The 11,694-nt window shown below is 42.1% G+C and overlaps 1 long non-coding RNA gene across 1 annotated transcript; it reads right to left on the bottom strand.

Annotated features, from left to right (window-relative positions):
• Nucleotides 1-8,003: 8,003 nt before the first annotated feature.
• Nucleotides 8,004-11,678, bottom strand: LOC125637144 (uncharacterized). The gene is made up of 2 exons (XR_007356841.2): nucleotides 11,537-11,678; nucleotides 8,004-10,969 (listed from the first exon to the last, which is right to left on the bottom strand). It is a non-coding gene; the product is annotated as an uncharacterized LOC125637144 (long non-coding RNA).
• Nucleotides 11,679-11,694: the final 16 nt, after the last annotated feature.

The raw sequence follows: 11,694 nt of genomic DNA, 5'->3' as shown, positions 1-11,694 counted from the left end.
CATCGTTGTGCCCGAAAGGCTGGTTGTGGGTGTTCCCAACCTCACAACATATTTCAGTAACACACCTAGCAAACTTCATAATTTCCCATACAATGACAGCACCTAAAATCCAACAGGATATTAATGTTCAACAGATAAAGATTTTTAGAATGATACCTCACAAGGCATACTTTGTACAAAACATCCTAATCATATCACCATGGTAAATACTGGGGTGCAAGCATACTTTGCGGTACCATGTCACAGTAATCTACTTCTGAAGACCGACTTGCTGTTTTAATATCATTCTGTAAGTGAAATTGACTCCTGTATGATAGTTCAGGCTGCATGGTCCTCTGATAATGCATAGGACCTATGGACTTGATATCACTATAGTGCTAAGATCTCCTCATGTCTCTCTCTCAGTACTAGTATTTAATTAAATTGTACTTGAAAGTCAGTCCTAACTAATGGACATCTATAATCAAACTCCTTCTGATCTTGCATTCTCCCCACATTGGCCTCTTCCAGTCTGTCTGAAGCATTACTCATGGGGGATGAACTTGCATTTTCCTTGGCTGTAAACTGGTGGCCCAAGCTGTTACTCCACTTCTGACTGTGCTTTTGAGTTGAGAATTAGGTTCCTTCTTTGCAAGTCTCTCAACCCTGTTTAACCCTGCTTTAAAGTTTCCATATCCAGTTCCAAGTATCTTAAACAGCAGAGCCTACTGACAGAATATAATGTGTATATAATGGTTACAAAATGAAAGAATTATCTTTTTCCCGCCCTTGGTTTTTGTTTTCCTGCATTGTCTTGGGTTGTCTATTAGCTTCAATTGTTGACTGAACACACGTGCGTGCTCATGTGTATCATCCTGTTATACAGCCAAATTTGTTAACTTACACTTGTATTTAATGTAGGTGTCCTTGTGCTGTTTTATACTGGCTTCTCATTTTTTTTTTTTTTCCCCCGGCCATATTTCAACATTTACCTAAGGACACATGTACAAAAATTTTCCTTTCCCTCCATGTTCAGCCTGGAGGGAGGATGGTCCAGTAACTAATGTGCTTCCATGAGACTCAAAAGATCCAGGTTCAATTTCCTGCTCTGCCTAAAGGTTCCTGTAGAGTGCTGGGCAAGTCACTTAAGGTAATGTTTTCAAAAGCACTTAAATCCTATTTTCAAATGTAATTTAGATATGTAGACCTAAAAAGCTGATCTTCTGTAGTCCACACTCAGTATTATCGATTGCCTTTCATCACTCTTTGAGAGAGTGCTTCATTACCTTATAAAACATGAAATTGACCCTCTCCACTGTAGGTTAACTTGTGTCTTATTGAACACTAAGTCCAAACTTGTATAGTAAATACATGTCGTATGACCTAGCTGAGAAATCATCCATTAATCTATACGGCATAAGAGGTAATAGGGAAATTATCTATAGAACCAGGTGTGCTTCTCATGGGGGAAGTTCAAGGTAGACAGCAATTACATGTGAGGATAATTTTTACTTCCTTGTGCAGTCAGCTCCCAAAGGCCAATTTTCTTAGGAAGTTGGACATGAAGTCTTGACAATGAGTGATCTAACCACTAAATGGTGGCTTCCAGTAGCAATTTATATATTTATAAATCAATTTAAATTCAAAATAATGCTTGTACCAAGTAAGATCTTTCAGATCTTTTCTTTGCACTGGGATAATTCAGAAATGTGTCTTCTGTTTTTGTTCAAATTGAAGATCAAATCGATGTTGTGAGGCATCTTGGAAGACACTTTAGTTAGAAATGTCATCCCTGCACTCTATGGTATTGTAACGTATTACATTTATCCAAAGGCATGGTGTGCTCGTTCCCAAAAATGCTCTAGCAGTTCTTTGTTTTTCATCACCCAGAGCTCAGACACATTATTTCTGAATAATAATAAGACTTCAAAAGTTCCTTAATGTTGGTAAGCTCTGCAAATTGGGACAAAGCTCTTAATTTTAAATCTAATTAAGATTAGGTGCGCCCGCACACACACTTTGTGGGGCCAGGGCTATAAGTGAAGGCTACTGGGAGACCTAGTGGAGAAGGAAGAAATATTCTCCAAATGGTGGTGAATGAGCTATGACCTGTATGAACTGTTCGCTTTATGCAGAAGCGATTCTGGGAAAAGGGCTGATGTCACCAAAACACTCCATCTCTCCTGCCCTAATGAGAGAGCATGAATCAAGGGGAATCAAATAAAATGGGGTACACTCTTTAGACTGAACACCATAGTCCCAATGGCATCCATGAGTGATGACTCCTCAAATAGTGGTATAACTGTCCAACTTTTCACCAACCTGGATTATGTGGATGATATCATCCTCTTCAGCTTGAATGCAAATGACCTTTATAGACTCACTAGGGAGCTTCCAGCATGTGACAGCCACCCTTGGGCTAAAGTTTCTTGGGCAAAAACAAAAATACAAAGTGTTTGGCGCAAAAACTCTTTGTACAAGACATCTGTGCTGCTGGACAAACTGAGGCGCTAGTAGATGACTTCATCTATCTCGATAGCAGTGGTCATCAAATAGGTGCAGCAAGCCAGACAAACTAAAGGGAACTGGTTTAGCAGCCTCAGCCATGAAGAACCTGTATAGTTGAGAACCAAAAAAGGTGAAATTATGTACAAAAGTACTTTTGTACATCAGACCTGTGTACTTCTAATGTCTGAAATCTTCTAAACATAAATAGATGTTTAAACAAGGCACTAGGAGGCTACAGGCATACATTTATTTTAAAAAAATAAGGATTAGGGCTGTCAAGTGATTAGTTTTTTAATCTTGATTTGATTGTGCTGTTCGTAATAGAATACTATTTATATAAATATTTGTGGATGTCTTCTACATTTTCAAATATATTTCAATTACAACACAGAATACCAAGTGTACAGTGTTCACTTTGTATTTATTGCAAATATTTGCACTGAAAAAATCATAGTATTTTTCAGTTCACCTCATACAAGTACTGTAGTGCAATCTTTGTCATTAAAGTTGAATTTACAAATGTAGAATTAGGTACAAAAATAACCTGCACTCAAAACCAAAATGATGTAAAACATTAGCGCCTACAAGACCAGTGAGTCCTATTTCTTGTTCAGCCAATTGCTCAGACAATGCTGTCCGCTTCCTGTTCATAATCTCATCTGACAGTGAGAACAGGTGTTTACAAGGCACTGTTGTAGCTGGCATCGCAAGATATTTACATGCCAGATGCGCTAAAGATTCATATGTCCTTTCATGCGTCAACCTCCATTCCAGAAGACATGCGTCCATGCTGATGGGTTTGCTTTGACAATGATCCAAAGCAGAGCGGGTGGATGCATGTAAATTTTCATCATCTGAGTCAGATGCTGACAGCAGACGGTTGAGATTTTGGATGGTTCAGGTTCTGTAGTTTCCACATCGGATTGTTGCTCTTCCAAGACTTCTGAAAGCATACTCCACACCTGATGCCTCTCAGATTTTTTGGAAGGCACTTCAGAGTCTTAAATCTTGGGTTGAGTGCTGTAGCATCTTTATATATTTCACATTGGTATCTTTGGATTTTGTCAAGTTTGCAGTGAAAGTGTTCTTAAAATGAACATGTGCTGGGTCATCATCGGAGACTGCTCTAACATGAAATATTTGGCAGAATGTGGGTAAATCAGAGCATATAGCCCACCTTGAAGATAGTCCCTGCATATCAAGCCCTGAAGATTGGACTTGATGTCAGGAGGACGCTACCTCACCATGGACTGCTGGTGGCCACATGGTCACCCACAATTAACCTGGCTGCAGCAGATCAGTAATAACCATGTGGAGTTATTTCTATGGCTTTACTTCAGGTGTCTAGTGTGGCCATCAACATTTGATGCTACAGACCCTCATTGTCTAAATGTATTATTGTGTTTATCACTATTGGCAGATGCATGTTTGATGCACTTTTCAGCTGCTGTTTTTCATCAAACTTGTGTCCAAAAAACTGTATTGTATGTGAACAGATGGGCTAATGTTTCCAGAGCAATTGCTGGAAATATGGACGCAGCATAGGGGCAGGGATATGATGTCATTAATCTCTTATCAGCCCTAGTAACACCATCTGGCTTCTACTTAAGGAACTGCAAAAACAAAACTCTTTTTTCTCTTTGATACTACCAGGAGATGATAGTGACTTGTCAAATTTGATTAATGATTCTGATTATTTCATCACAGGGATTCACCAGATACGGATTCTGTAACTCAAGTAGTTTGGTAGTTGTGGGGTGTTGCCACCCAGAAATAATTGGTGAAATCCACATACTGTGTCCTCCATTGCCATGTGATGCACGATTTTTGGCCTTCAGCATACTTCACGATCCTTTTGTGTCTCTGTGGAAGACCTCGATGCAGATGCTTTCATATGAATAGTTTAGCACAAAGCCTTTGCCATGGATTTCAATAGAGTGTATTCTAAGTTGGAAAGAGTATATTGTATAGATCATGTCTAACTGAACAGAACTGTAAAATACCATAAATTGGATATAATTTCAGGTAATAAGCCATCAGTGAAGATCCATTAATTGGTTTTTTGTCATAGCGTTTTTAATTACTGAAATGATTTCTTCTGACTACAAGTGGGTGTCTTTGAGAAGGCTGCAAGTGTATGTATAAGCTTCGTCTCCCTTACTTGTGAGATAGTTGGGATATTCCCCATTTTACAGGTTGGTAAACCAAGGCCCAGAGAAGTTAACCCATGATTTTTTTCCAAGGTCTTGCAGCAAGTCAGCAGAGAATGGAAATAAAAGCATTGAGTCCAATGGAAACACTCCAAGTTTTGACTCCCGGTGCCCATCTCAAACCTCCATCCTATTTTTCCCTCCACTATCAGTCATACTGTTTCTTAGCCTTACCCATTATTTTGAAGAGTGGGTATTACTTGTGGGGGATATACCTGTTGTTGATCCCTTAAAATCTTATAAAAATAATAATTATTTTAGGCACGATAAGAAGCCTAACAACATCAGCTGTAAATGATATCAACTTGTGAATCACCATAGTGATTTACATATTGTGATTTTTAGGATAGTGCAAACAAGCTGCAATCATAGGGGAGAAAACAGTAACTGGAAAAACTTAAGGCATAACTTGCAACTTATTCCATTTGTACACTGGAGTGACTCTATTGATTTCAGTGGAGTTATTCTGCATACAATTGGACAAATACAGTGGTAAGTCAAGCCCTGAAAACGCTAATTTAAAAATGTTTGTTAGGTTCACTTTCTTGCAGATACATTTCATATGAAATGTATCTGCCACTTATAGCAACTGAGTGCTCTCTAGGAAGGACCAGATTCTAGCATCTATGTTTGCGCCTCTGGTGGAATGTAGATAAATTTGTGGCTTAGGGTCATTGTTTGTCAGATAAAGATATTTTCACCTATGTCCAAGTTTTTATCGACTCTTACCTATGTGGCCTGTGGGAAGGGTTTGTATGTTTTTAATGATACAAGATAAATGCAAAATAGGACCTCCTATATTTCTATAAGGAGCTACACTTCCATAGTTTCAATGTAAACTCTGTCTGGGGGAGTTTCCTCATAATGAACTTTGCTTTCAATATGTATATTGATGCAATGAAACTGAATTAAAGGAATCCTCCACTTAAGCCTGATGGGATCTTTCAAAATTGTCAAATGGCTGATCCAAAGCCCATTGGAGTGAATGGAAAGAATCCCATTGACTTCAATGGGTTTTACATCAAGACCTGCATGAATAATTTCAGTAATGATCACGCTCCAGCTGTTCAAATTCCCCACCTCTTTTGAAAGCCAAACATCTACTGATAAAGAAATGAAAACATTTCCAGTTTCAACACGTTGTACTGCACTGCAAAAACATCTCTCATGATCTGTGGAAAAATATATATATGAAGCAATCTTATTTGTTATCTATAGGTGTTGATTGATCAGAGTTGTAAAGCAAGCTTCAGCTTTTCTGAGACAAATTATTCAGTTTTCTTTGGTTAACTCTTAAACAAAACCAAACCAGAAGTTGAAAATCTCTGTTAATGCGAAGTTTTAAGGTTTATTTTTAATCTCAATTGTACCTCTTGTTTCCTTTAGAGAATAAACCCTGTTGGGCAAAATGATAGCCTTAGTTATAACTCTGCTATTTCTGTTTTAGACTGAGTTACCCAGTGCTATCTATTGTTATGTTGCTTTATCTCCCACTTAGAGGAACATTCATGAGGTGGCAGCCTTGAGAAGAGGCATCCATTTATCTTGTTGTCAGTGTACTTCGTGGGACTAGGAGTACTTTGTCTTGCTGTCTGTAAAGCTGCAGAAAAATTATTTTACTGGCAAATTGTACACACCCCTATCCAGTCCTCAATTTCCACCCACTCTGAAAACATCAGGGCAATCCTTTTAAAACAGTAATCTCACTGTTACTAGGCCTGGACTAAAACTGCCACAATTTTTATTAGGCACTTCCTTTAAAGTTACAAACTTAAGAACTGTGCCCATAATTTTCTAAACTGACTAATGATTTTGGGTGCTCAACTTGTTATACCAGGAAAGGGGCCTTAATTTCAGAAGATGCATGTTCAGCACTCTTTGAACATCAGGACCCATGAAAGCATCTCAAATCGGATAGCCAAAACTTGCGGTTCCTAAATTTCTAAGTCACTCTTGTAAATGTAGGCCCACAAGATTTAGGAGGCCAAGAAAAACCTTCCTTTTTGCAAGTAATAGTCTACCAACCACCATTCATTTGAGTCAGTGGGCCCTTGTTGCCAAGAAGGCCAATCCCATTTTGAGGTGTGTGTGTGTGTATATATAGGGGCATTGCCAGCAGATTGAGGGAACATGATCATTCCCCTCTCTTCAGCATTGGTGAGGCCTCATCTGGGGTACTGTGTCCAGTTTTGGGCCCCACACTACAAGAAGGATGTGGAAAAATTGGAGAGAGTCCAGCAGAGGGCAACAAAAATGATTAGGGGACTGGAGCACATGACTTATGAGGAGAGGCTGAGGGAACTAGGAATCTTTAGTTTGCAGAAGAGAAGAATGAGGGGGGATTTGATAGCTGCTTTCAACTACCTGAAAGGGGGTTCCAAAGAAGATGGATCTAGACTGTTCTCAGTGGTAGCTGACGACAGAACAAGGAGGAATGGTCTCAAGTTGCAGTGGGGGAGGTTTAGGTTGTACGTTAGGAAAAACTTTCACTGGGAGGGTGGTGAAGTACTGGAATGCATTACCTAGGGAGGTGGTGGAATCTCTTTCCTTAGATATTTTTAAGGTCAGGCTTGTCAAAGCCCTGGCTGGGATGATTTAGTTGGGGATTGGTCCTGCTTTGAGCAGGAGGTTGGACTAGATGACCTCCTGAGGTCCCTTCCAACCCTGATATTCTAGGATTCATGGCTTTTTTTTTTTTCCTTTTGCAGAGTTTGCAAGATGGGTCGTCAGGATTTTTATTAATGGGTCGTCCCCTTGTTGCCTCAAATTCCAAGACATTTAAAAACTGTTCTTTGAACAAAGTGTATAGACATTTGCTTTTTGGATTACTTGTTTTCTTTATAGATTACAGTAAAGACAGCTGAAGCTAGAGTTAAAGCCAGGCCTTTGATTACTTGGTTATCACCTTCCAAAGATTGTTGGTTGTGTTGGAAACCTTAGTCCCAGTGAGGCCATAGACTATGGGAATACTATGTCCCCTGAACTCTTCAGCCTGGGCTGTCTCTCACAATGCCTTGCTTGTGACCACAGCTCCTGGAGGGGTTTGCTGCTGATCACTCAGCACAACAGCACATGAAGCCCCCACACCCAGCTAGATTGCATGAATGCTCCCAGAGCCACTCATGAACCACATAGAGAGAGGCACCAGCTCAGTCTTCCGCCTCAGGAATATGCCATCTTACACTGCTCAAGATGACTAATGCAGATTTATGAATTAGTTCACCACTTCATCAATGGAAAGTGGATATATACCAGCCTTTGCAAAACCTGAGCAGCTGTGCCCCACACTTCATACAAACTCACTGGTAAAGATAAACACTAAAACAAATTTATTGACTACAAAAGATAGGTTTTTAAGTGATGGGGGGAAGTCAGTTATCAAAAGAAATAAAATATAAGTATGCAATCTAAAGTCTCAACCCTATTAGATTGGGAAACAACAAGACTAACCAGTTTTCCTCACATGACTGGATACTGCAGTTCATAGCACAAAGATTTCACCATTGAAATCTGGCCAGCCTCCTCTGCTTTAAGTCTGCTCAGTGTCCTTGTTGCTTGCAGCATGAGGTGGGTGCAGGAGAGAGGCAAACATGGGCCTGCTCTGTTTTATACCCTCAGTCCCATGTGCAGGGGCAATGCACAAGTCCAGGCATGTCTGTGGGGGCATTGCTGAGTCTCCAAGCCAGGTTGAGCAATTTCCCTGATGTAGCCTTATGCAGGTGAGTCATTGAATTGTAGCTCCCTTGCTGGCCAATGGCTACTGATGGGGTGTTTTGACACCCTACCTGGGCATTGGTTACTTTCATTTCTGTTGCTTCTGGGAAACTAATCTGCCTGATTCCCTAACTTACATCATGTTTTAGTGACAACCATACAACACAATCTCATAACTTCATACGCATTAAAGATATACATACTTAGATAGAGCAGTGATTTTTTTTCAGCCGAACATAACCTTTTCCCTGATACCTCACATGGCATGCTTTATATGCAATATCACACTTCTATACAGATGAGGAATATGGGAGTTACAAGACACTCCCCCAAGCTATAGTATGTTACACTCACATCCAAAGGTTGAGACACAGGACACCTCAGATACAGTACTGACAAGTGGTGTTGACTATAGCAGCTGAAGGAAGAGCTTCTGTTGAACAGAAAGGAAATGTTTCCTCTCACTGAAGCTGCCCTTACTAATTGACAATTACTACTTACCTTGCAAAAACTTTTCACTACAAGAAAAAAACTACTATTTATCTCTGCTTGCAAAGGAAACTATAGCTCACAATTGTACAGTAGATTTTTTTCACCAAAAACAACCATTTGGTTTCTGAACAGGAATAAACATTTTTCTCATGACATCTTCCTTTTTAACTTGTATAACTGGCACCTGAAGCTAAGTAGATATAAACCCTTGTAAACTGACTGACTTAACTGTCATGCATTGCTTTCACTGGTTTAACTAAACTGATTTATATAATGTATTAAAAAAAATCCCTAGTGTTGCTTTTCAGAGAAGCATATTGTACAGGTGTTTTGGAAGCTGAAAGACTCAGCTGCACCCTTCATCCAACTTTCAGAGCTGTAGGCAGCCATGAAACACTATATCAAAGGGACCATGAGGTGTAGTGATTGGTCTTTAAAGTGGGGGGAGAGAAGAAGAGGTGTACTGATTTTTTTTTTTTAATTCCGAAGTAAAGGGGAGTGCAGTTAACCTTTATTTAAACATATCCAGTAGTTGAATAATTAAGGATGTACAGTAAATCGGTCTTCCTGTTACTGAGCAGAAAATTCCTGAAACATGCCTCTTTCCTAAAGCAAGTTTGCCAATTTTGCTGATTGTTTTACTTAGCATGTAAAGTTCCAGTGGTTTCAAAGGGTGTAATTCAGCAGGGAGTGGGGCAGATTTGACCTGGGAGTGTTGCCAGGGAGGTTCACTAGGACTGTGCATTGGGGAGTGAAGACTTCCCCTGAAGGAAGATACTTGAGGCTGTAACATGAGCTAGGAGAGGGGGTGGGAGAGCTGACACCTTTGCCTTGGAAACTGGACAAAGGCTAGAGGATGAGCTGGGGGGAGTGTGAGAGAACCTGCAGGAGCGGTTTTTGTTTTCGGTTTGGGAGCTGGGTGGTGAAACACAGGGAACCCCAAGGCTGGGGTCTAAGCTCTCTGCCCCCTAGAAGGACTTGACTGAGGGGTCCCCGTTGTACCTACACGCTCTGTTTGGCACTGTGTTCCTATGGTCCAATAAACCTTCCATTTTACTGGCTGGCTGAGAGTCTGGGTGAATCCCAGAAAGAGGTGTGTAGGACCCTGCCTCCCCCCACACTCCGTGACAAAGGGAAACCTGTCAATTTCACAAATGGTTGAAGAATCTTTCCTCAAAATGGCTGTAAAAATGCTAGATACGCAGCCCTAAACATGCATCATATAATTAAGTGTTCACGTCCAAGAACAGCAGTTGCTTAGTTATCCTCATGAAGGAATAACATTGCTCTAGTTCTCTTTAGAGAAATTTTTAAGTAAATGGATATTGCAAGTTAGGACGCTAGAATCTGCACAAGAGGAAGTGGCAGAAACACATGATTCTAGTCGTGCAAATCAAATAAGAGAAGTTAAACAGTCTTGCAAATAAGAATCCCCCTGCGCGTGCCTTTGTTTGTCACAAGCATCAGGGGCAAGCGGGAGCTGCTGGATCTTGGATGATATAAGCGACGATGTCCCAGTCCACTCCACAGCAAAGAATAAGGATGTGGTAACCGTTCCCAGGGCTCAAAATGGTCCTCTGCGTGTAGACGGCAGTGGAAATCTTAAAATATAATCTGATTTACAGTTTTCTAGGTGGAGTGATTTGCAAACAACTTATTATTAAACAATTTTTGCAAGCAAGCATCCCCCTATGCAAAATTGAGATGGGGTAGGGCTGTTTAAAAATGATCAGAGTCAGGTTAAGGACACTTAGATGAACCCTGGATGGGTAGAATGAGCTGGGTCCAGTGCTGGACCTTGGGGAAAAAGTCAACTTCCACATGTCTTCGCTCTAGCTCTTCACGAGCAGGATTTTAAGACACCGCAAAGAAACTTGCTTCTTCCTTTCCGAGCTGTGCCGGAGACCGTTTCAGATTTCCCCTGGTGTGTTGGAGGCTATATCTGACAGCATTCACTCACTCATCAGTGGCTGGCGAGTGCTTTTGCCCGTGTCTTTGCCCAAAATTTTCTGGGTGATGTTGGAAAGAGACGCTGGCGTCATATCTTGCGCACATCATTCCCTGCCCTGCGAATTAACTGGAGCTCAGAGAGGGAACCAACGCAATCAGCAGCGGTTTCGCTTCCTGCAAGCACCGCTTGTTTGTTTTTTGCCCACCCCCACCCACCTTTCCCCTCGCTGCAGGCTTGACTTCATGCCCGTGGCAGCATCCTCCCCACGCAAGCCGAGCAGCTTTCCGCCAGCTTGCCCCGCTGCAGCTCCTCTCCCTGGCGGCTTCCCTTGACACGTTCATTGCCGCCCGAGGAAGGAACGATGTTCTTTACCCTCCTCCTCTCGCTTCCAAAGCGGCCCCGGCCTGCGCTCCTCGGACTGCGTGGCGGAGGCGGACCCAGGGCTCGAGGGCAGCGATCAGCCTCTCCCGTCCCTCTGAGCAGCGGCGCTGGCAACTACCTGCAGGGCAAGTGAACGCGAGCGGGCTGGGAAAGCCCTCCCGGCTCCCCAGGAAGGAAGCAGGGGAGCCTGGCGTGTGGGTCGGCTAGCTAAAGCCATTTACCTCCCTTCAGCTGCCAGCGCTCGGGCCATCCCCGTGCAAGGACGCGCCCCCCCCCGTGCAATAGTCACCAGAAGTTTTACCCGCAGCAGCGCCCGCGCCGTGGCGGCCGGGAGGGGAGGATAAACTTAGGGAGGTGCGAGCCCGGAGCTGCCCTGCAGCCGGCACCGCTGCCCCGCGCAGAGCTCGGAAATGGCTGCGAAAGTGGCTGGGTCTTTCCCTCGCCTCACCCCTCCTCTTT

The sequence above is a fragment of the Caretta caretta genome, chromosome 5, assembly GCF_965140235.1.
Source record: "Caretta caretta isolate rCarCar2 chromosome 5, rCarCar1.hap1, whole genome shotgun sequence".
NCBI lineage: Eukaryota > Metazoa > Chordata > Testudines > Cheloniidae > Caretta > Caretta caretta.
The sequence above is the reverse complement of the archived record's forward strand: the minus strand, read 5'-3'. Positions and strand labels throughout refer to the sequence as shown.